This window comes from Trachypithecus francoisi, unplaced genomic scaffold (assembly GCF_009764315.1).
Source record: "Trachypithecus francoisi isolate TF-2019V2 unplaced genomic scaffold, Tfra_2.0 Lachesis_group2, whole genome shotgun sequence".
Taxonomy (NCBI): domain Eukaryota; kingdom Metazoa; phylum Chordata; class Mammalia; order Primates; family Cercopithecidae; genus Trachypithecus; species Trachypithecus francoisi.
In genome coordinates this window covers 86,853,992-86,880,010 of record NW_022681465.1, presented here as the reverse complement: position 1 = coordinate 86,880,010, position 26,019 = coordinate 86,853,992, and the positions used below count along the sequence as shown (strand labels likewise).

The 26,019-nt window shown below is 44.9% G+C and overlaps 1 pseudogene; it reads left to right on the top strand.

The window, feature by feature from the left end:
• Nucleotides 1–26,019, top strand: part of LOC117066058 — an 82,153-nt pseudogene that overhangs the window by 20,815 nt on the left and 35,319 nt on the right.

Genomic DNA, 26,019 nt, shown 5'->3' with positions numbered 1-26,019 from the left:
TTTCTTTTTTTTTGAGACGAAGTCCCGCTCTTATCCCCCAGGCTGGAGTGCAATGGCGGGATCTCAGCTCCCACCAACTCACCTCCCAGGTTCAAGCAATTCTTCCGCCTCAGCCTCCTGAGTAGCTGAGTTTACAGGTCCCTGCCACCCTGCCCAGCTAATTTTTGCATTTGTAGAAGAGACGAGGTTTCACCACATTGGCCAGGCTGGTCTCAAACTCCTGAGGTCAGGTGATCTGCCTGCCTCGGCCTCCCAAAGTGCTGGGATTATAGGCATGAGCCACCGTGCACAGCCACTAACGTTTGAACAATTTTTTGTAGAGACAGGGTCTTGTTGGGCTGTCCAGGCTGGTCTCAAGCCCCTGGCCTCAAGTACTCCTCCTGTGTCCGGAACTGGTGGGTTCTTGGTCTCACCGACTTCGAGAATGAAGCCGCAGACCCTCACACACTGTTACAGTTCTTAAAGATGGTGTGTCCAGAGTTTGTTCCTTCAGACGTTCAGATGTGCCTGGAGTTTCTTCTGGTAAGTTCGTGGTCTCCCTGCCAGGAGTGAAGCTGCAGACCTTTGTGGTGAGTGTTACAGCTCTTAAGGGCAGCACATCTGGAGTTGTTCGTTCTTCCCGGGGAGTTCGTGGTCTCCCTGGCTTCAGGAGTGAAGCTGCAGACCTTCGCTGCGAGTGTTACAGAGGCAGCATGGACCCAATGAGAGAGCAGCAGGAAGATTTATTGCAAAGAGGAAAAAAACAAGGCTGTGGAAGGGAACCAGAGCAGGGTGCCTCTAGCTAGCTCAACCAGCCTGCTTTTATTCCCTTATCTGGCCCCACCCATATCCTGCTGATTGGTCCATTTTACAGAGAGCTGATTGGTCCATTTTGACAGAGTGCTGATTGGTACGTTTACAATCCTTGAGCTACACACACAGTCACAGAGTGCTAGTTAGCTAGATACAGAGTACCAATTGGTGTGTTTACAATCCTTGAGCTAGACACAGTCACAGAGTGCTAGTCCTCCAAGTCTCCACTAGGTTAGCTAGATACAGAGTACCAATTGGTGTATTCACAAACCCTGAGCTAGACACAGAGTGCTTATTGGTGTATTTACAAACCCTGAGCTAGACACAGAGTGCTGATTGGTGCACATACGATCCTCCGGCTAGATATAAAAGTTCTCCAAGTCCCCATCCAGTTCAGGAGGCCAGCTGGCTTCACCCAGTGGATCCTGCCCCAAGGCTGAGGGCGGAGCTGCCTGCCAGTCCCCAGCCGCACCTGCACTCTTCAGCCCTTGGGCTGTTGATGGGACCGGGTGCCATGGAGCAGGGGGCTGCGGGGGGCTCAGGCCGCTTGGGAGCCCACCACAGCGGGAGGAGCTCGCACAGGGTGGGCTGCAGGTCCCCAGCCCTGTCCCCCCGGGAGGCAGTCAAACCCGGCGAGAATTTGAGTGCAGCGCCGGCAGGCCAGCACTGCTGGGGGACCTGGCACAACGGCAGCAGCTGCTGGCCCAGGTGCTAAGCCTTTCACTGCCCTGGGCCGGCGGTGCAGACAGGCCGCTCAGTGTGTGCGGCGCCCGCCTAGCCCGCGCCTGCCGGAACTCACACTGGCCCGCTTGCGCAGCGCGCAGCCCGGGTTCCAGCCCGCGCCTCTCCCTCCACACCTCCCGGCAAGCAGAGGGAGGGGGCTCCGGCCTCAGTCAGCCCAGAGAGGGACTCCCACGGTGCTGCAGCAGGCTGAAGGGCCCCTCTAGCGCTGCCAGAGTGGCCGCTGAGGCCGAGGAGGCACTGAGAGTGAGGGCTGCTAGCACTTTGTCACCTATCACTCCCACCTCAGCCTCCAGAAGTACTAGGATTACAGGCATGAGTCACCAGACCCAGCTGCTGTGATACTTTCTTTTTCTTTTTTTTTTTTGAGACAGGGTTTCGCTCTTGTTGCCCAGGCTGGAGTGCAATGGCGCAATCTCAGCTCACCCTAACCTCCGCCTCACGGGTTCAAGCGATTCTCCTGCCTCAGCCTTTCGAGTAGCTGGGATTACAGGTGTGCACCACCATGCCTGGCTAATTTTGTATTTTTAGTGGAGATGGGGTTTCTCCATGTTGGTCAGGCTGGTCTCGAACTCCCAACCTCAGGTGATCTGCCTGCCTCGGTCTCCCAAAGTGCCGTGATTACAGGTGTGAGCCACTGCGCCAGGTCAACGGTTTTCTCTTCTTCTTCTTCTTCTCTTCTTCTTCTTCTTCTTCTTCTTCTTCTCTTCTTCTTCTTCTTCTTCTTCTTCTTCTTCTTCTTCTTCTTCTTTTCTTCTTCTTCTTCTTCTTCTTCTTTTTTTTTTTTTTTTTTGAGCTGGAGTCTCTCTCTGTTGCCCAGGCTGGAGTGCAGTGGTGTCATCTCGACTCACTGCCACCTCCACCACCTAGGTTCAAGCAATTCTCGTGCCTCAGCCTCCCGAGTTGCTGGGGTTACAGGTGCCCACCACCATGCCTGGCTAATTTTTTGTATTTTTTAGTAGAGATGGGGTTTCGCCAAGTTGGTCAGGCTGGTCTTGAACTCCTGACCTCAGGTGACCCACCCGCCTCGGCCTCCCAAAGTGCTGGGATTACAGGCTTGAGTCACCCGGGCCCGACTGACAGTTTCTTAAGACAGCAATGAAATTTTGTGCATTGATTCTCTTTCACACACACACAAAAATTCTCTATACCATGCAGTGCTGTTTGATAGCATTTTACCCACAATATAAAACTTCAAAATTGGAGTCAGTCTTCTCAAATCCTGCTGCTTTATCAAATTTATGTAGTATTCTAAACCTTTCTTGTCATTTCAACAATGTTCACACCATATTCACCAGGAATATATTTCATCTTAGGAAACCACTTTCTTTACTCATAAGAAGCAATTCATACGTTCAAGTTTGATCATAAGATTGCAGCAATTCAGTCACATCTTCAGGCTCCACTTCTGATTCTAGTTATCTTGCTATTTTCATCTCATATGGAATTCTTCCTCCACTCTAGTCTTGAATCCCTCCAAGTCATCCATGAGGATTGGAACCAACTTCTTCCAAACTCCTGTTTTGTTGTTGTTTTTAGCAGTTTTTGTTTGTTTTTGTTCTTTGTGAGATAGGGTCTCACTCTGTTGCCCAGGCCGGAGTGCAGTAGTGAGATCTCAGCTCACTGCAGCCTCAGCCTCCCAGACTCAAGATCCTCCCACCTCAGCCTTTCAGGTGCACACCACCATGCCCGGCTAATTTTTAAATTATTTTTTGTAAAGATGGGTTTTTGCCATGTTGTCCAGGCTGGTCTCGAACTCCTGAGCTGAAGCAATCTGCCTGCCTTGGCCTCCCAAAATACTGGGATTACAGGCATATGCCACCACCACACCTGGCACCCAAACTCCTGTTAATGTTGCTATTTTGACCTTCTCCCCCATGAATCACAAATATTCTTTTTTTTTTTTTTTTTTTGAGGCGGAGTTTTACTCTTGTTGCCCAGGCTGGAGTGTAATGGTGCGATCTCGGCTCACCACAACCTCTGCCTCCTGGGTTCAAGTGATTCTCCTTCCTCAGCCTCCTGAGTAGCTGGGATTACAGGCATGTGCCACCATGCCCAGCTAATTTTGCATTTTTAGTAGAGACAGCGTTTCTTCATGTTGGTCAGGCTGGTCTCGAACTCCTGACCTCAGGTGATCCACCCACCTCGGCCTCCCAAAGTGCTGGGATTACAGGCATAAGCCCCACTGGGCCCGGCCCACAAATAGTCTTAAAGGCATCTAGAATGGTGAATTCTTTCCGGAAGATTTTTAAGTTGACTTTGCCCAGAGGCTTCTAGAATGGTGAATTCTTTCCAGATTTTAAGTTGACTTTGCCCAGATCCATCAGAAGAACTGTCTACAGCAGCTATAAACTTAAGAAATGTATTTCTTAAATAATAAGACTTAGCCTGCTGAGGTGGCTTATGCCTGTAACCCCAACATGTTGTGGGGCTGAGGCGGGTGTATCACCTGAGGTCGGGAGTTCGAGACCAGCCTGACCAACATGGGAAACCCCGTCTCTACTAAAAATTCAATATTAGCCAGGCACGGTGGCACATGCCTATAATCCCAGCTACTCAGGAGTCTGAGGCAGGAGAATCGCTTGAACCCGGGAGACAGAGGTTGCAGTGAGCTGAGATCATGCCATTGCACTCCAGCTTGGACAAGAGCAAAACTCCATCTCAAAAAAACAATAATAATAATAATAATAAGACTTTAAATTTGAAATTATTCTTTGATCCATGGGGTACAGAATGGATGTTGTGTTATAAAGCATGAAAACATTAATCTCTTCTTACATCTTTTTTTGGGGGGGTGGGGGATATGGTGCTTGAATGGATCCTGGGGTCGGCCATTTCTCAAGCACAACACCAAACAGTGCCCTTGCAAAGCAGGTCTCATCCCTGTCCACTGGGCCCAGCACCTACCAGGCCTAACTCATCTCAGACAGCCCTGCCACTCTGAATCCTGATTTGAAATCTTGGTGAAGGTATATTTTGTTGTTTTTATAAGTCTTTTATAAAGAATTATCTTGGTTTCTTTGCTCCTGATGACTTTTTACCTAATAGCTGGAGCATGGATAATGCTCCATGGCTAATCAGATTTAGCCTGCTGCAGAAATTGTTTTAGCTTATCAACTTAAGGGGGATTCTCTGGGAACAAAGTTAAGATTTACAGAGATTCCAATGGTTCGCAACCCTGCCCGACTTCACTTAGGCTTAATACTGCGCTGAGAGCAGTCAAACCACCTTATGACAGCTCTCCCCAGCTGCATGAAAATCGCCTGCTGTCACTCGCTCATATCTCCTCTCCTACTCTAAGCATTTTGGTTATCATTTTATTCCTAACAACTACACTTTGTCAGACACAGAGGGACACTCAGGAACTATTTGTTGATGAAATGAATAAAATTTCTGATAAGAAAAAAAGAGTTCATTGTTAAAAAAAAAATCAAACTGCAGACAAAACAGATGAAATTATACATGAATTTCTGTCAACCCTACATATAATGTTAAATCAAGTTTAGCCTAAAGCTGCCCTATTAGATATTTTAAATTTGGCCTAAACGTTTCTCGGTACATCATGAACTATAACCTAAATGGAAGAGTAAACAGACTGTAGTCTACTCTTGTGCCAGTCACTGAGTTTTGGTCAATCAAATGTGGCCAGCTGTTCAAACCATGCTCAAAGAAGGCAAACTGCTGAGCTGTAACCAATTCGGAGCTATTTCTGTACCTCACTTCCATTTTCTGTACTTCGCTTTCGTTTTTCTGTCCAGAAATCTTCTTCCACCACGTGGCTGTGCTGGAGTCTCTGAGCCTACTCTGGCTCAGGACGCTGCCCAATTCACAGATCATTCATCACTCAATTCAACTCTTTTGAATTTAATTCAGCTGAAGTTTTTCTCTTAATGGTAAAAACTCTCCTAAGTTTAAGAGCCATAGTGGAAATCACATGGAAAAAGCTGTAGATTTGATTACATAAAACTGCTAAACTCTATAGATCAAAAAAAAATCACAGACTAAATTAAAAGAGATCAAACTGGGAAAAGTTTGCTACATATATGATAGATCTACATGGAAATGAGTGGGGGCACCTAAGATATTCCAGTAAAAAATAAGAAAAGAACATAAAACAGACAAATCACAAAAGAGAAAGTATGAATGGCTAACAGCTAGAATATAACTATTATTAACAAAAATTTAAAAATGAATTATAGTACTTATTTCTGACTGGGGCACAGTGAGCTGGGCACACTACTTCTTTCTAGATCTTCAAAGCCAAATTTTTAAAACTCAAAGCTAGACATTCACTCAGTTTCTTTGTCTGCATTTTAGGTGCTTAGACCCCACCTGAGGAGCCATACATAACAAAAGCCCTCAATGCCACTAAACCAATGGGAGAGGGGTAGGAATACAAAGAATTTAAAACCACAATAGACTCATATTATTCTATTACCAGTAGATAGAAATCAAATACATTTTATCAATTTGAAGAACGTTTTCCACATGTCATCCAGTCACCCATGCCACAGGATCCTCAGTGACAACAGATGATTATGAAATTAGTTGTAATATTGATATTGCTTTTTCCCGGTATTGGCTTCCTAGAGGTACTGAGAGAATGATGGAAAAAAGCATTGACTTTGTCATATAGAGCCATGTACTACAAGTAAAGACTTGCTGTTTCAAAATCTTTTCCTTCTCTTTCAAAAACTATCATTTTCTTCTCTCAGCAGATTTCCGTAGAGTTTATCATCAGCATGGGCCTCAAAACAGAACATTGCAAATCATGTCAGTTTCAGAAATTTTTTTTTTTTTTTTGGCTTGCTAATCACAAACTGCAATGTGAATTTCTGCAAGAGCACAGTGCCATGTCACAAATCATTAGTCTGGCTTCAGAGTCTCTTGCTATTTTCCCTACATGGAGGACAGATGCTTTTTTGTTGAATCAGGACCATAATTTGCATCTGGTAGGACAATGGATCATATTCTCTTCCGTCCACACATAGAGCTGCATTGACAACAGCAAGAGTTGCTCAGAGATAGAGGCAAAGTTTGGCTCAGCCAGTGCTAAATTCAGCTTGATTTTTAAAAGTAAATGATCCAGTTAAAATCCAGTGAAGAGCAAAGCAGCTAGTGGATCTGAAAGTTTCCTTCGCAATTTCCAGCTCAGTGTATGAAGTAACTCCAGACTCTAATGAGCTTCTCCGATTGTAACTAAGACCCAAAATGATTATCTGTATCAGATCCCAGGGCTTTCTGTGACAGTAGACAATTTATTGTTATGCTTTACACCCTGGTTTTCAGTCTGTGATTGATGTGTGCTCTTCTGCTTTCAAAAGACTTTTCTAATAGTCACCTTTCTTCCAAGTGACCCTGCAAGATGACTCAAAAGTTCCATACCTGCTTTCCACATGGGGAAGGGAAGCTGGGGACCCAGAAAGTTGAAGCAAATTTGCTACTCCCACAACAAGGAACTCTGAGTTTGCAAGTGGTTATGGAAATTTTGTCAAAATGGAAATGAAACTTCTGCTTCCTTAGGTTATCTTTTCTGTTTAAAATGAAATTCTTTCCAGTTCATTGGTTCCTGGGAGACTGGGTTTTTGAACACATGTAAGTTTAGGATCCCTTCTAATTATTAAAACCAGTTTTCTTCAGGACACTCCAGTCTCTGAATTATGAAGAACCTCTTTTTAGTCCTCTTCTCCTCAGAAGCACAGCCCTCTTCTGGTTGAGCAGATAATTGTTGATAAATTTCACCAATATTTTAGAGAGGGTTTAGGGATCGCAGGGCGCGGTGGCTCAAGCCTGTAATCCCAGCACTTTGGGAGGCCGAGACGGGCGGATCACGAGGTCAGGAGATCGAGACCATCCTGGCTAACACGGTGAAACCCCGTCTCTACTAAAAAATAAAAAATAAAAAAACTAGCCGGGCGACGTGGCGGGCGCATGTAGTCCCAGCTACTCGGGAGGCTGAGGCAGGAGAATGGCGGAAACCCAGGAGGCGGGGCTTGCAGTGAGCTGAGATCCGGCCATTGCACTCCAGCCTGGGCGGCAGAGCGAGACTCCGTCTCAAAAAAATAAAAAATAAATAAATAAATAAATGATGCTGCAATAAATAACCTTGTACAGGTATCAGAGTTCAATGTGTACCTTTTTTTTTTTTTTTTGAGACAGAGTCTCGCTCTGTCACCCAGGCTGGAGTGCAGTGGCGCAACTTCTGCTCACAGAAAGCTCCGCCTCCCGGGTTCACGCCATTCTCACGCCTCAGCCTCCTCAGTAGTTGGGACTACAGGCGCCCGCCTGTAAGATTAGCCACGCCTGGCTAATTTTTTGTATTTTTAGTAGAGATGGGGTTTCATCATTCACAGGATGGTCTCGATCTCTTAACCTTGTGATTCGCCCATCTAGGCCTTCCAAAGTGCTGGGATTACAGGCGTGAGCCACGGCGCCCGGCCTTCAATGTGTATTTTTATAGGACAGATATCAGAAGAGAAGTCAAAATTTTAGTAGAAATCGTCCTCCTATGAGATTGTATCTGTGGCTGCGTATCCTTCACAACACTGGACCTCATTAATCTTTTGACTTAAGTCTTTTACGTAACTGTGGTCTTTTACATTTAGCTCAATAATCTATTTGAAATTTACCCTCGTGTATTATGTGAGGTGGGCAAAACCCTTTATTTATTTATTTTTTTCCAGTATTTAACATACAGGAGAAACGGAACACTTGGTGTGAGAAAAATAAGGGAGGTAGCTAAAAGCAACCTCCAAAAAATTTTGCATAATCCACTCTGCAAAGTAAAAGCTATCAGGTGGCCATACCTGCCCCCTGTGGCCACCTAAGAAAGCTAGTTAGGAACCATCCATTGTTACAGTAAAGTTGCATCATATATGCATTTGGAGATTTAACTATTTGGCTTTTAAGCTTCTAGGACCGGATAGTAGTGATTTGTGGACATTTTTAGAGGCTTTTAAATGTAATTTTACCTAAGTGATTTTTACCTTCCCAGGTTGATAATAGAACCTGGAATGCCACCCCCACCCCCAACAGATATACCCAAGATGTGACTAGAGCATGACTAGAACATGCTGCCATTGGGGGGTTCATTGTTTCCCTCACCCACAATCATCTTCAAGGATCTTATCAAAATATTCCTTCCAATCACATGGATGCTCATATAGTAAGTTCCTGAAAGGAATTTGAATATATAGTCTTCACCTCACGTTTGGAGTTTTGGGATTTTCCAGTGATTTCTTTTTTCTACACCCCTTATGGGTTGGTATTAAATACTTAGCTGACCTAATCCATAATCAACCTATTCTCTCTCCCTGAGCCTCAGAATCTCAACATAGTGCTTTGGGCAGCCACTACCGATTGATCAGAGCTGGCACACAGGTGTAATAAGTTTGCCATCTCTGGTCTAGGTCACTGTTAAGAAACATCCCACAGTATAGAGCGGTGGGAGATTTCTGTGGTGAATATATGCAGGTTATCAATATGATGTAAATGTCAGTGATTTAGCCCTTGGATGTGAGACAAAGATTATTGGAGGTCGTCTGGCCACCCTTGGAAAAGTAGAATGTAGCTTTCTGGGGAAGAAGTCTCTTCCCTTTTCCATTAAAAGGCCGAGGTGAGTCATAGGTCTTCCTACCTTCTATGGAAGGGCAGAGTTGGTGATATAATTTCAAATCAAGAGTTCAGAGGTTGCAGAAAGGAAGTACAGCAGAGACCTTCGGTGCCACATCCATATCCGATAGGCACTCACCATTATCTTGAGAGCAGGTGGCTTCTGTGACTCTGACAGAAGACTTGCTCAGGAGCTCACATGGTTTGTGCATAGGGCAGGTGGAAAGTGTTGGGTAATGTATGCCATCAGGGACAGAACTCAACCAATAACAGAGGGGAATTATGGTACAACACACCGGTGGTATAACTCCAGGGGGTACTCCTTGCAGTCTTCCAGGGGTCTTCAGTTATCCTAGTAGGTAATCAGCTCATTAACACTTGCTCTCTAATTAATGCAACTTTCCTATCTCATCCATTTCCCTACTGGGATCCCCTTCCCAATAACCTACTTACGCTTCAATCCCTGTCTCAAAATCCATCTCTGGGAGAAATCAACCTAAGACAAGAGGGAACAACACCTTTTTCTTTTTTTTTTTGAGATAGGGTCTCACTGTGTTGCCCAGGCTGTACTGCAGTGGCACAATTGTGGCTCACTACAACCTCTGCGTCCCGGGTTCAAGTGATCCTTGTGCCTCAGCCTCCTGAGTAGCTAGGACTACAGGTGCATGCCACCACACTGGTTAATTTTTGTATTTTTAGTAGAGACGGGGTGTCACCATATTGGCCAGGCTGGTCTCGAACTCGTGATCCGCCCATTTCGGGCTCCCAAAGTGCTGGGATTACAGGTCTGAGCCACCGTGCCCAGCCAACATCACCTTTTTAGTGTAGGATGACATGTCATTTTGAAGAGCGGATACTGTATTAGCTAACAAGCATTCTAAGAAGCTACCTGTAAGTAATAAAGAATTTCACAGGGGGAAATGGGGATGATTAAGGGGTGCAAAAAATGGAAAGAAGGAATAAGAGTTAGTATTTGCTAGTATCAGAGGCATGTGAACCAGGGGCTGCTCTGTCTATGGAGCAGCCATTCTTTTATTCCCTTACTTTCCTAATAAACTTGCTTTCACTCTACTCTATGAACCCACCCTGAATTCTTTCTTGTGTGAGATCCAGTAACCCTCTCTCGGGGTCTGGATCAGGACCCCTTTCCTGTAACACTAGCACAACAGGGTGACTATAGTCAAAAATAATTTATTGTGCATTTTAAAATAACTGAAAGAGTATAATTGGATTGTTTGTAACACAAAGGATAAATGCTTAAGGAGATGGATACCCCATTTACCCTGATGTGATTATTACACATTGCATGCCTGTATCAAAATATCCCATGTACCCTATAAACAGATACACCCGCTATGTACTCATAAAAAATAAAAACTAAAAAGAAAAGAATTTTAATTCTTCACTCTGCAAAGAGATACAAAGACTTTTTGGGGTGGAGTGTGGAGGGGGATCTGTTTTTGTAGACGTAAGGGAGCTACAAAAGGGAGAGGATGAATCTCAGGCAGGGAACCCCTACCCTATGGGACGCCCCCCCAATCCCGGGCTGAAGCAGTGAGTATGCTGGGATTGCTAAGAGGACTCGCAGACTTCCTGTGCCACATGCCCCTTGAGAGTCTGGGACCTCAAGGAGAGGAGCCAGGCTCAAGCGCCAGAAACTGCACCAGAGGCGGCAATGATAAGTAAAAGATTACACTGTGATTTTTTCCATTTGGAAAAGGCATAATAAATACTGTATGTCCTTAGAAAAAAAAAAAAGTCATTTTAGGGTTGCCAAATGTCATTTGATGGAAAGGTTGTCATTGTTCTTAGGTCTTATATTTTTACACTTGATCTTAGCCAAAAGGCCGAGAAGCGATGGGTCTTATATTTTTAAAAATTGTTTAAATTTCCATATTTTTTAGGAAATGCTGTTAATAGAAGAAACTTTTTCTTTTTCTTTTGTTTTTGTTTTTGTTTTGAGACAGGGTCTCACTCTGTTGCCCAGGGTGGGGTGCAGTGGTGCAATCAAGGCTCACTGCAAACTTGACCTCCTGGGCTCAAGTGATCTTCCCACTTCAGCCTCCCAAGTAGCTGAGACCACAGGCATGCACCACCATGCCTGGCTAATTTTTAATTTTTTTAGAGATGGGCTTTCCCTGTGTTGCCCAGGCTGGCCTCCAATTTCTGGGCTCAAGCTGTCCTCCTGCTTCTGCCTTCCAAAGTGCTGAGATTACAGGTGGGAGTCACTGTGCTTAGCCAGAAGATACTATTCTTAATAATATTCTTATTTAGCAGAAGTAAAAGCTGCCAACCATTTTTCACCATCCCCTTCTGTGGGGTGGAGGGGTGGTTGTGAAATCCTAATCTCTGGAGGTGGCTGATCACAAATCCACATGGACACACCCCTACTGTGATACAAGGATTTATACAAGTTGGCCACATGGTAAAGCCAGTGTGTGACCAGCCTCTGGCAGCAGAGACCAGCTCAACTAACATCTCTTGAGTGGAAGCAGAGGCACAGATTTCTCACCGTGTTCTTCTGTAGCCAGTTGGCTAATCTCCATTCCCTCATGCCCAGTGTCTGTCCCTGGCTCTTCACTGGTCCACCAGTCTTTCTCCAGGAAATCCCTAAGCTTGCACCGGGCCATGAGAATGCTTTATTGGGTCTGCCCCTCCCTCAGCACCCAGACAGAAGGGAGCATAGACCCTACTCAAGTTCTCAGACAAGTCACCTAATCTCCTAATGCCCTCTTTAGGGGGACCTTACTTTGGAAGAAAGTCTAGCTAAATAGTAAAGGTTGTTTTTGGCTGGACACAGTGGCTCATGCCTGTAATCCTAGCACTTTGGGAGACCAAGGCAGGTGGATCACTTGAGGCCAGGAGTTTGCAACCAGCCTGGGCAACAGAGTGAGACCTCATCTCTACTCAAAACAAACAAACAAAAATAGTAAAGGCTATTTTTGTTGTTGATGTTTTTTCAACTTCTTTGAGGTCAGAATTTCACTCTATTGTGAAGAGTTATTGCAAAGTATTCACATCACACCATTCCTCAAATACATCCCTCCAATAATAAAGTGCCATTGTTTATCTGTATAGAAATGAAATTCAAGCCCACCATTCATGATTTTATGATACCAGTAATAACAAATAAGGGGCTGGGTGTGGTGGCTCACACCTGTAATCCCAGCACTTTGGGAGGCTGAGGCAGACAGATCACTTGAGGTAAGGAGTTTGAGACCAGCCTGGCCAATATGGTAAAAACCCATCTCTACTAAAAATACAAAAATTAGCTGGGTGTGGTGGCTTGCACCTGTAGTCCCAGCTACTTGGGAGGCTGAGGCAGGAGAATTGCTTGAACATGGGAGGCAGAGGTTGCAGTGAGCCGAGATCACGCCACTGCACTCCAGCCTGGGTGACAGAGTGAGACTCTGCCTTTAAAAAAAAAAACAAATAAGGAACACAACTTTGGGGTAGAAGGTGAAAGTGACTAAGTTGAGAAAGTTCTCACAAAAAGATATACTGAAGGAGATACTGAAAAGAGGAACCTGTGCGCCTCTACTTACACACTCAGGTTCCAGCATGGATGATCAGAGATGTTCCTCTCCAAATGTTTAGACAAATTGTCCCTCCTGAAAAGCACCCTGATTTTCTGTAAAAGTAATTGCATAGTACATCTCTAGTCTAGGGTGTAATGAAACCAGCACAGGACAGGGAGTCAGAAGACCCAACTCAGCCATTTTAGAACTGAGATTCCAGGTGTATTAGTTTGCTAGGGAAGCTATAACAAAATGCACAAAGTGGCTTAAACACACACGCATTGTCTCACAGTTCTAGAGTCTGGAAGTCCAAAATCAAGGTGTTGGTAAGATTGGTTCCCTCTGAGGAAAGTGAGGGAAAGATCTTCCTTTCTTTGTGCTTTTCTAAATCATCTCTAAATATGGAGATGGTGTTGGGCGTGGTGGCTCACACCTGTAATCCCAGCACTTTGGAAGGCCAAAGCAGATGGATCACTTGATGTTGGAAGTTCGAGACCAGCCTGGCCAGCATGGTGAAACCTCATCTCTACTAAAAATAGAAAAAAGTAGCCGGTATGGTGGCACAAGTCTGCAATCCCAGCTACTTAAGAGGCTGAGGCAGAAGAATCTCTGTAACCAGAAAGGTGGAAGTTGCAGTGAGGTGAGATCATGCCACTGCACTCCAGCCTGGGTGACAGAGCGAAACTCCATCTCAAAAATAAATAAATAAATACATAAGGAGATGGTTATACAGTTGCATTCTTCTCAACTAAAAAGCCTCTCTCTGAGCTGGATGCGGCAGTTCACACCTGTAATCCCAGCACTTTGGGAGGCTGAGGTGAGTGGATTGCCTGAGGTCAGGAGTTTGAGACCAGCCTAGCCAACATAGTGAAACCCCATCTCTACTAGAAATACAAAAAAATTATCTGGGCAGGCCGGGCGCGGTGGCTCAAGCCTGTAATCCCAGCACTTTGGGAGGCCGAGACGGGCGGATCACGAGGTCAGGAGATTGAGACCATCCTGGCTAACATGGTGAAACCCTGTCTCTACTAAAAATACAAAAAACTAGCCGGGTGACGTGGCGGGCGCCTGTAGTCCCAGCTACTCCGGAGGCTGAGGCAGGAGAATGGCGTGAACCCGGGAGGCGGAGCTTGCAGTGAGCTGAGATCCGGCCACTGCACTCCAGCCTGGGCGGCAGAGCGAGACTCTGTCTCAAAAAAAAAAAAAAAAAAAAAAAATTATCTGGGCATGGTGGCACGCACCTGTAATCCCAGCTACTAGGCAGGCTGAGGCAGGAGAATTGCTTGAACCCAGGAGGCAGAGGTTGCAGTGAGCCGAGATCACGCCATTGTACTCTAGCCTGGGCAACAAGGGTGAAACTCCGTCTCAAAAAAAAAAAAAAAAAAAGGCCTCTCTCTTTGGCTTGTAGATGGCTGTCTTCATGTTCATATGATGCTCTCTCCCTGTCTGTGTATCTCTGTGGCCGAGTTTCCCCTTCTTATAAAGACAGCAGTCATATTGGATTAGGGCCCATCCCAGTCACCTCATTTTAACTTGATTACCTCTACAAAGACCTCTCTCCAGATAAGGTCACATTCTGAGGCACTGGATATTGGACTTCAATATATGAATTTTGGGGAGACACAGTTCAGCCATGACACCAGGCAACCTCTCTGGCTTTGTTTTCATCTCTAGAGGGGAATGTTGGCCTTATTGCTCCTTCAGGGCTCTTTCAATCCCAGTGTTCCAAGATTTGCTCAGCCCTTTTGAAGCTGCCAAGCCTGGCCCTGCTACCCCCGGGGTTATAAATATAAGAATTTTTCCCTCCCCGGGCCTGCCAACCAGTCCTGGAGGATGGGAAATGAACAGAGAAATGCTGCGAGGGTGGAGTTTTCCTTTAACCTTTTGTCACTTGCATGAGTGCTGTAATCAGACAAACATTCCGGGCGTGGTGAACTGGGGGTCCTGATATCCTAAAGCAAATAAGCAAATGACATTTGTTCTTTTCCAAGTCCCGAGGTTTTATGTGCTCCAACTATAGATGACAAAATAGTTCCAGGAGAGCTGCAGTGTTTTGTTCTCCCTGCCAATGTATTAGCAACAGAACGGTTGCCAGGCTCTAATCCAGCCCTGCTGACAGCAGTTCCCCAGTAAAGGAAGGACAGAACTGGAGTTGTCTGTGCAGCCAACAGGGATGAGGAGCGCTCAGATGTACTGACACGTTGGCAAAAAAAAAAAAAAAAAAAATTAAAGAAAGAAAAGAAACTTACAAAAGTTTATGGAACTGAGAAGTTCACCCGGTTTCTTCAAGGAACTCAGACAGGAAGGTAGGAAGGAGGGGCCCCCGGCATGGTGATAACATAAATTAGGGGCTGGCCAGCATCATCTTTGGTGAGAATTTAGAAAAATTGGGGTTTTCTTACCTATAAATAAAAACCATTGGTTTTAGAAACCCAAACTAAGAGTATGTGTGCAAAAGGAAATCTATATAAGGAAGCAGGGCTGGACTGTAGTTACAGGAGGCCCAGGAACAGCCCACTTCCTTTCTTTGTGCTTTTTAAAATCATCTCTAAATGTGGAGATGGTAATACGATTGCACTCTTCTCAACTTAAAAATACTTTTCTTCTAAATCACCTGACACATCTTTTTTTGCCCCTGCATGGTGCTCATAGCCAGTAAGAGATCTTCCAGAGCCTCTTTATCAGTCTAATAGATTTTGCTGGAAGCCACCAGCACTCCAGATGCTGAATGCAGCAGACTACAGCTCAAGCACTGACCCTGACCATCTTCCTGGTCTTAAGAATGCGCCAAACCTTTATGTTCAAGCTGCTTTATTAGGAGCTTCTTGAGCTTTCTTTCCATGCAATTTCTCCATTCCCGCTTTAAACTTTTCCACCCAGCTTTTATGGTATTAATGAGCGATGCTTGGATGAGGCTTTATGGCTTTTGAAAAGTCTGGTTAGTATATGAATGTGTCCATGTCTTACTTTTTGTTTCTACCATGTGCAGCAGTTCGGGAGAGGGAAAAAAGCCATTCTTGTGGCCCCCTCCCAGCTTCTTGGAAGCTGCACATCATGTGCCTGATGGGACGGACATGTTCCTGGCTACAGTGTAGCTGAGCAAAAGGTCTCTGCATACAGAAGACCAGGAGACCATAAGCTCAACATCAAAGAAAAGTCTGCAGTTGGTGGGTTGACCCTGAATTATAATACATGCCACAACTCACTGCTGTTCAACCCATTCCTCAGCTGGGTTCCTTGACTTGTGTACCTCAAAATGCTATGTTTTGCTGTGTCTTCCCGTCTATGCTCTGAGATACTAACTCTTGAATCCTCCCAATTAAATAGGACTCTTGGATACCAAACCTGGCCCTTTAGAAATCACAGCCGTTTATTTATTCATGTAATCATTAATTCATTCAGAAGCAAGGATTGGATGTTTCCCACCTACCAAGCACAGGACTCAGCCATAGGGATGCACGGAAAAACAGGAAAGGCTTTTCCTGCCTCAGAGGAACTCCTGGCCCATGGTCTCCTCTGACGCATGAAGGCTTCTGGACTTGGATTTTCTTTTTGAGTTTTTGAACTTGTAGTACCCATGCATCCTTTTCAAGGAAGAACTTGACTTCCTTGCTAACGTAGAGCATAGATGTCTGCCAAATCCCTGTACTCAACCAGACTTCCAGTCCTGATTTCTCCTAGTCCTTCCTGTTCCGTTCCTGAAGCCCAGCACAACAGCCTGAAGTGTCCACTTGAGTTTGGAAGCTCTGTCTGCATGGTAAGGGTCATACACTAGAGCCTTTGGGCCTGAGGAGCCTCTAACACATGGCTTCCTTGGAGTCTCTGTCTTGTTTGTTTCCTCTTAGATCCACCCTAAGCATGACCACCACTGGACTACGATAGAATTCGAAGAGCCCAGTATATGTGAGAGCTCATATGCAACAAATAAAAATGGGGGCCAAAAGGCAAGGTTTACTTGTCAGAGTGGTGTCTGGTGGCAGCAACCCTGCCAGGTCCCCTGGGAGCCCAGGTTTGCCCAGCACAAGTTCCTCAGCCACCCTTGCTGCTTTGCCTTCTGCCAGGCTGGGGAGAGGAAGGGGACGGTTACTGTACCGTGCAGAGAAAGGCAAGTGGGCATTGGCCATAGCCTGTCCTTAAGAGGCAGTCACACCTATCAAGTATTCCTGTCCAAAATGTTTAACCTGAATCAAATTGTGACAAGATAATAAGATGTCCAAAAAAACCCCAATTGGCCTGAACTCTTCAAAAATGTTGATGTCAAGAAAGATTTTTCTTTTTTTTTTTTTTTAAGACGGAGTCTCTCTCTGTCATCCAGGCTGGAGTACAGTGGCGCAGTCTCGGCTCACTGCAACCTCTGCCTCCCGGACTCAAGCAATTCTCCTGTCTCAGCCTCCCGAGTAGGTGGAATTATAGGCAAGTGCCACCATGCCCAGCTAATTTTTGTGTTTTTAGTAGAGACGGGGTTTTGCCATGTTGGCCAGGCTGGTCTCGAACTCCAGAGCTCAGGTGATCTGCCCACTTGGGCTTCCCAAAGTTCTGGGATTACAGGCATGAGCCACCATGCCTGGCTAGGAAATTTTTTTTTTTTTTTTTACAGGCAAGGGAACTGGGCTGGGTGCAGTGGCTCACACCTGTAATCCCAACACTTTAAGAGTCCAAGGCAGGTGGATCACTTGAGGCCAGCAGTTTGAGACCAGCCTGGCCAACATAGTGAAACCCTGTTTCTACTAAAAATACAGAAAAGTAGCCAGGTGTGGTGGCACATACCTATAAGCCCAGCTACTCGGGAGGCTGAGGCAGGAGAATCACTTGAATCCAGGAGGCGGGGGTTACGGTGAGTGGAGATCATGCCATTGCACTCCAGCCTGGGCGATAGAGGGAGACTGTCTCAAAAACAAAACAAAAATAGCAAGAGGACTGTTCTACATTAAAGAAAACTAAAGAGACATGACTAAATGTAATGCATGATGCCTGTTTAGATCTGGGATTGGAAAAAATATAGCCGTAACAGACATTATGGGGACAGTTATGAGTGTGTACGTGTGTGTGAAGAAAGAGAAAGAAAAATGTGGCAAAATGCTAAAAATGAGTAAATCTAAATGAAAGTATGTGGCTATTCATTGTACTGTTTTCTCAACTTTGCTGCAGGCTTGGGATTTTTCAAAATAAGTTTAGAACTCAAGCATCATCCAGTGGCAGGTAAATGGGTAGTGAGATGGAAAAAATGGAGTGAGCAGATAGCAGGAGCCAGGTGGCAGCATGCTAGCCCCAGACAACTTCTGGGCTGGGGTCTAGTCCCAGTAAAAAGTCAGGAACCAGGCTAAAAAGCAGGCAGGCAGACAGGCACGAACACAGGGAAGCTGCAGCTTATTGTGCACCTGGAAGCCTCAGGCCAGCCCCACCATCTGGGGACCAGGTGTGAGGAGAGCAGGTAAATTCCAGATCCACAAACAAGCAAAGAACTCCCAATAATGCCACCTGTAGCCTTTGGAGGCTCAAGACTTGGGAAAGTCCCCAGCAGGAACTAACACATCTGCCTGTTGCCCAAGGATCCCAAAAGCTCAAGGCAGAGATGGGGACTCCTCAGGAGGTAGGAACCTTACTGGGTTCTGTTTGCTATTAACTGGCTACATTCTGCATTGCCAGATTAAGTTACTGATTAAACCCACAGATGTCACTCTCATTTCCGTCTTTTTCCATCATTTCTGCCTCCTAGTCTCTATTTGCAATTCTTCCTAGCTGTCCTTGTTCATCTCCTAGTTTTATGCCATTATGATGTGTGGAAAATATTAGACAACCTCTCTACAGTGTCTTAAAACGCCTGAGGACAAAGATGCCAAAACAAAAGTTATGAAAGCTGGCTTTGGACTCAGTAGTGTGACTTGTAGTTTCCAAAGGTCATAAAGCTGAGTGCTAAAGTGACCAAGCTCCCAAGCTCCCAAGCTCCCTGGCTTTGTAATCCCTTAGCATTTTCCCAAGTTTTCTGGCCCTTAAAGGAATTACTGATTTCTCCTTCCTGAATCTCTTTTTAATCTCAGCTGTGCTGAGCAGAGCTTCTCAAATTCTGGCCAGGCCAGCAGCTTAGCTCTCTCCTCTCCAGGGCTCCTGAGCATTCCTCCTGTACATAGGGATGGACAGTGCAGGAGGTCAGCCAGGGGTTGGTGGGATGGATCCAGTCAAACTCAGCTCTGCTCGGTTTCCACCATGTGGCTCAGCAGCAGAGCAGCCATGACACGTGTTGCCAAGAACATGTGTTGGGAGCCAGGAGTAGATGAATTCCTGGTGTGCATAGGGAAAACAGCAACTGAGTTTGCTACAACTGTGATTAACATGCAGGATTCATCCTGGAGATAGCTCCTCCTGAGAAAACATAAGATTTGCAGAAAGGGATTTAAAGAAAGCCCCAGTGGCTTTTCATCTCAATCTTTCTCTCTCAATTTTTTTAAAGCACCAAATCCCTATGTTCAAATATCAATTGTAGGCAAGAACCAATATACAGGCCAGGCATGGTGGCTCACAACTGTAATCCCAGCACTTTGGGAGACTGAGGCAGGCAGATCACCTGAGGTCAGAAGTTCAAGATCAGCCTGGCCAACATGATAAAACCCCATCTCTACTAGAAATACAAAAAATTAGCTGAGTGTGGTGGCATGCACCTGTAATCCCAGCTACTCAGGAGGCTGAGGCACAAGAATTGCTTGAACCCGGGAGGCAGAGGTTGCAGTGAGCTGAGATGATGCTATTGCACTCCAGCCTGGGCAACAGAGTGAGACTTCATCCCCCCCCCCCAAAAAAAAAGAAAAGAAAAGAAAAAGAAAAGAAAAAAAGAACCAATATACAAAAGAGATAACCTGGCTTGTCTGATTTTTGTGTGGGGGAGGGGGACCACAGACCTATGTGGTCCTTCCCAGTAGCCCAGGATACTTTCAAAATATTATTAGGGCTCTCATGGAATCCAGGGTTTGAGAACCATTGCTGCCATCTTTCCTCCCCACATACAGAGGAACTATGGCATCTTCGCTGATGCCTTCTCTGATGTTTGTTGCTTGGGCTATTTTTTTTTTTTTTTTTTTGAGATGGAGTTTCCCTCCGTTGCCCAAGTGGCAGTGCAGTGTCATGATCTCAGCTCACTGCAACCTCCACCTCCAGGGTTCAAGTGATTCTCCTGCCTCAGCCTCCCAAGTAGCTGGGATTATAGGCGTGTACCACCATGCCTGGCTAATTTTGTATTTTTAGTAGAGACAGGGTTTCACTATGTTGGCCAGGCTGGTCTTGAACTCCTGACCTCAGGTGATCCACCTGCCTCATCCTCCCAAAGTACTGGGATTAGAGGCATGAGCCACCATGCCCACTTGAGCTATTTTTATGCTTCAGTGCATACCAGGACCTCTATCATATGAGATGTTTTCTTTCTTTCTTACATGTCTAGAAAAGTCCTTTGATGGAAAATGAATAACTCATGATCTCTTCAAAAACCAACATTGGCCTGAAGTTAATATATTTCATCCTAATAAAAAATTAAGGCCAAGTGCAGCGGCTCACGCCTGTAATCCTAGCACTTTGAGAGGCCAAAGCAGGCAGATCACGAGGTCAGAAGTTCAAGACCAGCCTGACCAGCATGGTGAAACCCTATCTCTACTAAAAATACAAAAATTCGCCAGGCATGGTGGCGTGCACCTGTAATTCCAGCTACTCAGGAGGCTGAGGCAGGAGAATCTCTTGAACCCAGGAGGCGGAGGAGGTTGCAGTGAGCTCATATCGCGCCACTGCACTCCAGCCTGCATGACAGAGCGAGACTCCATCTCAATAAAATAAAATAAAATAAAATAAAATAAAATAAAATAAAAGTGTGATCACAAAGTCTCATTTTCATGATGCTGAAAAGGCAAAGCTCACGAATCCTTCCCTCTCCTCCCTTATGTGATAGAAGAACCCCAGGGTGTGGCTCTTCTCACAGGTTCTGTTGCACTGGCTTTCTGTGAACTCAATATCTTGGATTCAGTTGAACTTGCTTCATTTTTTTATTGTTACACAATACGTCATTCATTACTTTTCCTGCCATTGACTGCTAGTTACATTTTCATCTATAACCGCAAACATCATGGGATAGAAAACCGTGGGAATGTTAATCTCTAAAGCAATGGAAAGTTCCCAAATGTGAGAATAACAGGGCAACCCATGGTGGGAAACGCTACTCAACAGCTTTATTTCATCACAATAACAATGACTCTTGAGATGGAAAAAATTTTTATTTTATGAGGCTACCATTCATCCCAAAATGAACAATGTGTATTTAATCATTCAATTCAAATTGGTGTGGCTCATTCCTCAGCTACTTAGTTATTTTTCATTAGATTTCATTAACGGTTAGACTGTATTTCCCTAGTCCACACCAGCCAGAGTGCTGTATACTATTAACATACAAATGGGGATGTCTCCTGCTTTTATCATCACTCGGAGTCCCCATCAGTGTTCCACCTAGGAGTCCCTAGGGAACCTCTCACCTGAACTCACCAAAAACTTTAGGACCACCGTGGGCTTCTACCACTGTCTTCTGCTCAGTCCCTCTTCAGTGATATCAGCTTCCCAGGCCTCACCACCCACACAGCTAATGAAGGTGTTTCAAGGCTACCTCTAGCATCCTCAAATGACCCCCTTTACAGGCAGGCCCATTGTTACTGCCACCACCCCCTGATACATGTGTACATGTGGTGTACCAATATGGAGATGAATACTCTGAAGGTCATGGCGTTTGTTGCCCAAGTGAGAAAAAGCATCTGTCTCTTTCATGTAATGTACACTTTGTATAATGTACATGAGGAATTACTGAGGCAATCTTCCCTTACATCCAAGGTCTTAGAGTTTTTAATGAAAATAGGGGCTGGACACAGTGGCTCATGCCTGTAATCCCAGCACTTTGGGAGGCCGAGGCAGGCAGATCACGAGGTCAGGAGATCGAGACCAGCCTGGCCAACATGGTGAAACCCTGTCTCTACTAAAAATACAAAAATTAGCTTGGCATGGTGGCTTGTGCCTGTAATCCCAGCTACTCAGGAGGCTGAGGCTGGAGAATTGCTTGAACCAGGGAGTCGAAGGTTGCAGTGAGCCAAGGTCACGCCACTGCACTCCAGCCTGGCAAGAGAGCGAGACTCTGCCAAAAAATAAAAAAGAAGAAAATGAAGAAGAAAGAAACAGAAAGAAAGAAAATAGGGCCGGGGCCAGGTGCGGTGGCTCACACCTGTAATCCCAGCAATTTGGGAGGTCAAGGTGGGCGGATCACCTAAGGTCAGGAGTTTGAGACCAGCCTGGCCAATATGGTGAAAACGGCTCTACTAAAAAAAATACAAAAATTAGCTGGGCATGGTGGCGCACGCCTGTAGTCCCAGCTACTCAGGAGGCTGAGGTAGGAGAATCACTTGAACCCAGGAAGCAGAGGTTACAGTGAGCCAAGATCAAGCCACTGAGTGAGCAACAAAGTGAGACTCTGTCTCAAAAAAATTTTAAAAAAAATGAAAAAAGAAAAGAAAAGAAAAAAGAGTTTTTAATGAAAATAAGGTTTTCAGATTTTAATATAGGCCTTTCTCTTCTGGGATTCAGTCCTAAGTTCATGGAGGCAGGACTAGGCTTGGGGAGGGGGGGCACAGTAGAGTATATTCAGAACTGCCCCCCACCCCCACCTTAACAAGCTTTTCTGGTTCAGTCTCTCTTCCCTTAAATGAGTTCTCTCTCCCCAGCCATCAGTTCCTCTTAAAAATCGGCTTCTGGCAGCTCAGTCCACCAAACAGGTCTAGACACGTCTGAATTCCAGTGGGGGATGGCTTAGGCTTAAACTAAGGCTGTTGTCACATGACTTTCCTCTTAAAATTTACTCAGGCTCTTTTACCCATCAATATGCTTAAAAAAAGAGAGAGAACTTTGCTTACATCAAGCATTCATTCTGAAGTTACTAATTTTCTTTTGCCTTGTCCTTACAAGCTCTTGGATTTCAAATGGTAGATTGGTGAGGTTATTACTGACCATTTGACTCATATGCATTAACCACATGAATATTAAGTATATAATTTCTATTTTTCCATGTCAGCATTCTGTTTACCTAAAATAAAGGTACTCAAATGAATCTTCAATAGGATGAGGAGAAATTGGAACCATCGTACAATGCTGGTGGGAATGTAAAATGGTACAGCCATTTTGGAAATCAGTTTGGCAGTTCCTCAAAATGTTAAACATAAAGTTACCATGTGACCCAGCATCCCCATTCCTAGGTATACCCAGAGAACTGAAAACATAATCACACAACAACTTGTACACAAATGTTCAGCATGATTCCCTTTAGATGAAGTGTTCAGAATAGATGAATCTGTAGAGACAGAAAACAGATTAGTGATTGCCAGGGACTGGGAGAAGAAGGGAATGGAGAGTGACTGCTAATGGACATGGGGTTTCTTTTCAGGATGATGAAGTTCTGAAATCAGATAGTGATGATGGTTGAATAACCCTGTGACTACTCTAAAAGTAACTGAATTATATATTTAAAGAAGGTGAATTTTATGTGAATTATGTGTCAATTTTTTAAATGGATCTTTACTGTATATTAAACAATAAGCACCAAAAAAAGCCTGCATTTTATAAGAAAAATTACAGCCTTCTTGTAAAAGGCAAGATCCTTTGAAAGCCCAAGTAGAAAGAATAAATGCTTTGGCTGGGTGTAGTGGTTCATGCCTGTAATCCCAGCACTTTGCGAGGCCAAGGCAGGCAGATTACCTGAGGTCAGGATTTCCAGACCAGCATGGCCAACATGGCAAAACCCCATCTCTATTAAAAATACAAAAAATTAGCCGGGCATGGTGGTGCACGCCTGTAATCCCAGCTACTCGGAAGGCTGAGGCAGGAGAATCGCTCGAACCTGGGAGGCAGAAGTAGCAGTGAGACGAGATCACGCCACTGCACTCCAGCCTGGGCAACACAGCAAGAATCCATCTCAAAAAATAAACAAACAAACAAACAAACAAACACTTTTAAAATTCATTCATTCAGCAACTATTGAGCATGTAGTATGGCAGTATGCCAGCATTGCAGAGATAATGGTGACCAAAACAGATGCAGAGATACGGGCAGTCTCAAGACAGTCTGCAAAATAGCTATGCCCGGAAAAGCACAAGGCTTGGTGGGAGCATGTGAAAGGAACACTCAACTCACACGCGAGGGCTCAGGGAGATATTTCCATAGCCCCGACTCCTGTCAGAGCCCTGGAGTTGAGCCCGAGTCAAGGATGCAAAGAGAAGAGGGAGGAGTGTTGCAGGGGGAAGGAATGGAATGTGCAAAGACCCTCAAGTGAAGAGAATGCGGACTATCCTGGGAACCCCAAACCGTTCGGAATGACTCTTGAGAAAAGATCCAATCTAAGTATTTGGTCTGAACTCAGTCTTGTTCAGACTTTATTCTGTGTGTCAATTAGAATGTTTTCAGCTGCAAGTAACAGAAAGTCTGACTTCCACAGACTTATAGAATAAGGACATTTATTTTATTATTTCACCTAACAGGAAGACTAGAGGTTGACAGACTTCAGAGTTGGTAGATTCAGGGGCTTAACCATGAGGAACTGTCTTTGGGGACCCAGCTTCTTTCTTTTCTTTTTTTTTTTTCTCTCTCTCCCTGTCTCCCTCTCCCTCTCCCTACCCCGATACACACACACACACACACACACACACACACACACGCTGCCACCACCTTCTCACTGCCTCTCTGCTATCCTCCCGTTCAGCTTCTTTCTAAGACAAGTTCCCCTTGAGGCCACTTGACTTGGGACAACATGCTTTCCTATTCTCTTTCAGCAAGAAAGACACTTCTCTTTTCTGAAAGTCCCTAGCAACCCTCCCAGACATCTCATTGGCACAAATTTCTGACCTGGTGAGAAAGGAGGAGTTATCGTAAGTGGCTTAGATTCATTATCTAGCAGTGGAATGAGTGCTGGGAGGTCAGCCTCAATGTGGCCACAGTGGACCCTAAACATAGTTGGCTGCCTTGGGCTGGTACTGCCTTCACCAGCCCCTGCCTTGGGGCCTGTCTCCCACTTTTGCATCAAAGAATGACCAAGTCGAACTTCAAAGCATGACATATAATGTGGTTTTCACTGCAAGTTTTGTGAGAACCCACTATCATACTGATAAACTTCCCAAAAACTATCTTTAAACCTCTTTCTTTCCTCAGATTTCCAGTCCTTACCACACCCACCACATCTCTTTCCACCCCATCTGCCTCCCTAGGCCTGTTACAGCCACACTGGCTGTTACCTATTTTCCACTCCTTTTCTTTAAACCACTCAGCTTGCATTTTGCACCCAGCAGAAACCAGTCCTCTCAGCCCCCATGCCGAGGAACGGAGTTTCAGGTCACCTTCTACATGCTCCCCACGGTCTCAGTTCTCACCATGCCTAGAATGCAACAGGAGATCTGCAAGCTGACTTCAGTGTTTCTACCAAAAAACCCCTGTATTCTGATTGCTTCGAACTCTTTCAACCCAACAGTTTCATTAACCATCAATCATTATTAACAGCTATGAAGACGTCACACAGAAATTGTTCTGTGTGGAAAAAAATGAACTTTAATATGGCTTAAAAATACCACAGACCAAATCCAAAGACAAAAATTGAGGAGCAGTTGTAAAATACACAATAGTTTATTTATATAAATCACTCAGCAATGAAAGAACAGTCAGGGCAAAGGATATGAACTATCTGTCAGTTTATGAGAGAGAGACAGAACATTTATTTCAATGTTTTGCCAATCAGATTGATAAAGACTTAAAATCTTACTAATACCCAATGTCGGAGGGAATAAGGAGCAAAGGCACTTTTTTTTTTTTTTTGAGACAGAGTGTCACTGTGTCACTCAGGCTGGAGGGCAGTGGCATGATCTCAGCTCACTGCAACCTCCGCCTCCCGGTTCAAGCGATCCTCCTGACTTAGCCTCCCAAGTAACTAGGACTACAAGTGCATGCCACCACACCCAGCTAATTTTTGTATTTTTTTTAGTAGAGAAGGTGTTTCACCATGTTGGCCAAGCTGGCCTCAAACTCCTGACCTCAAGTCATCTGACCACCTCAGCCTCCCAAAGTGCTGGGATTACAGGCGTGAGCCACCATGCCTGAACAATAGACGCTTTTAATGGGAACATCAATTGGAGCAACTTTTCTGAAAGACGATCTGCATTTATAGCAACATTTAAAATATATATTTACTTTTGATCAAATAATTAACACTTCTAGGAATGTATTCAAAGGCTATATTCAGGCAAGAACACAACAATATAAGTACACATATTCGTCATAGATCTTTTCATAGTAGTCAAAACTACAGAGA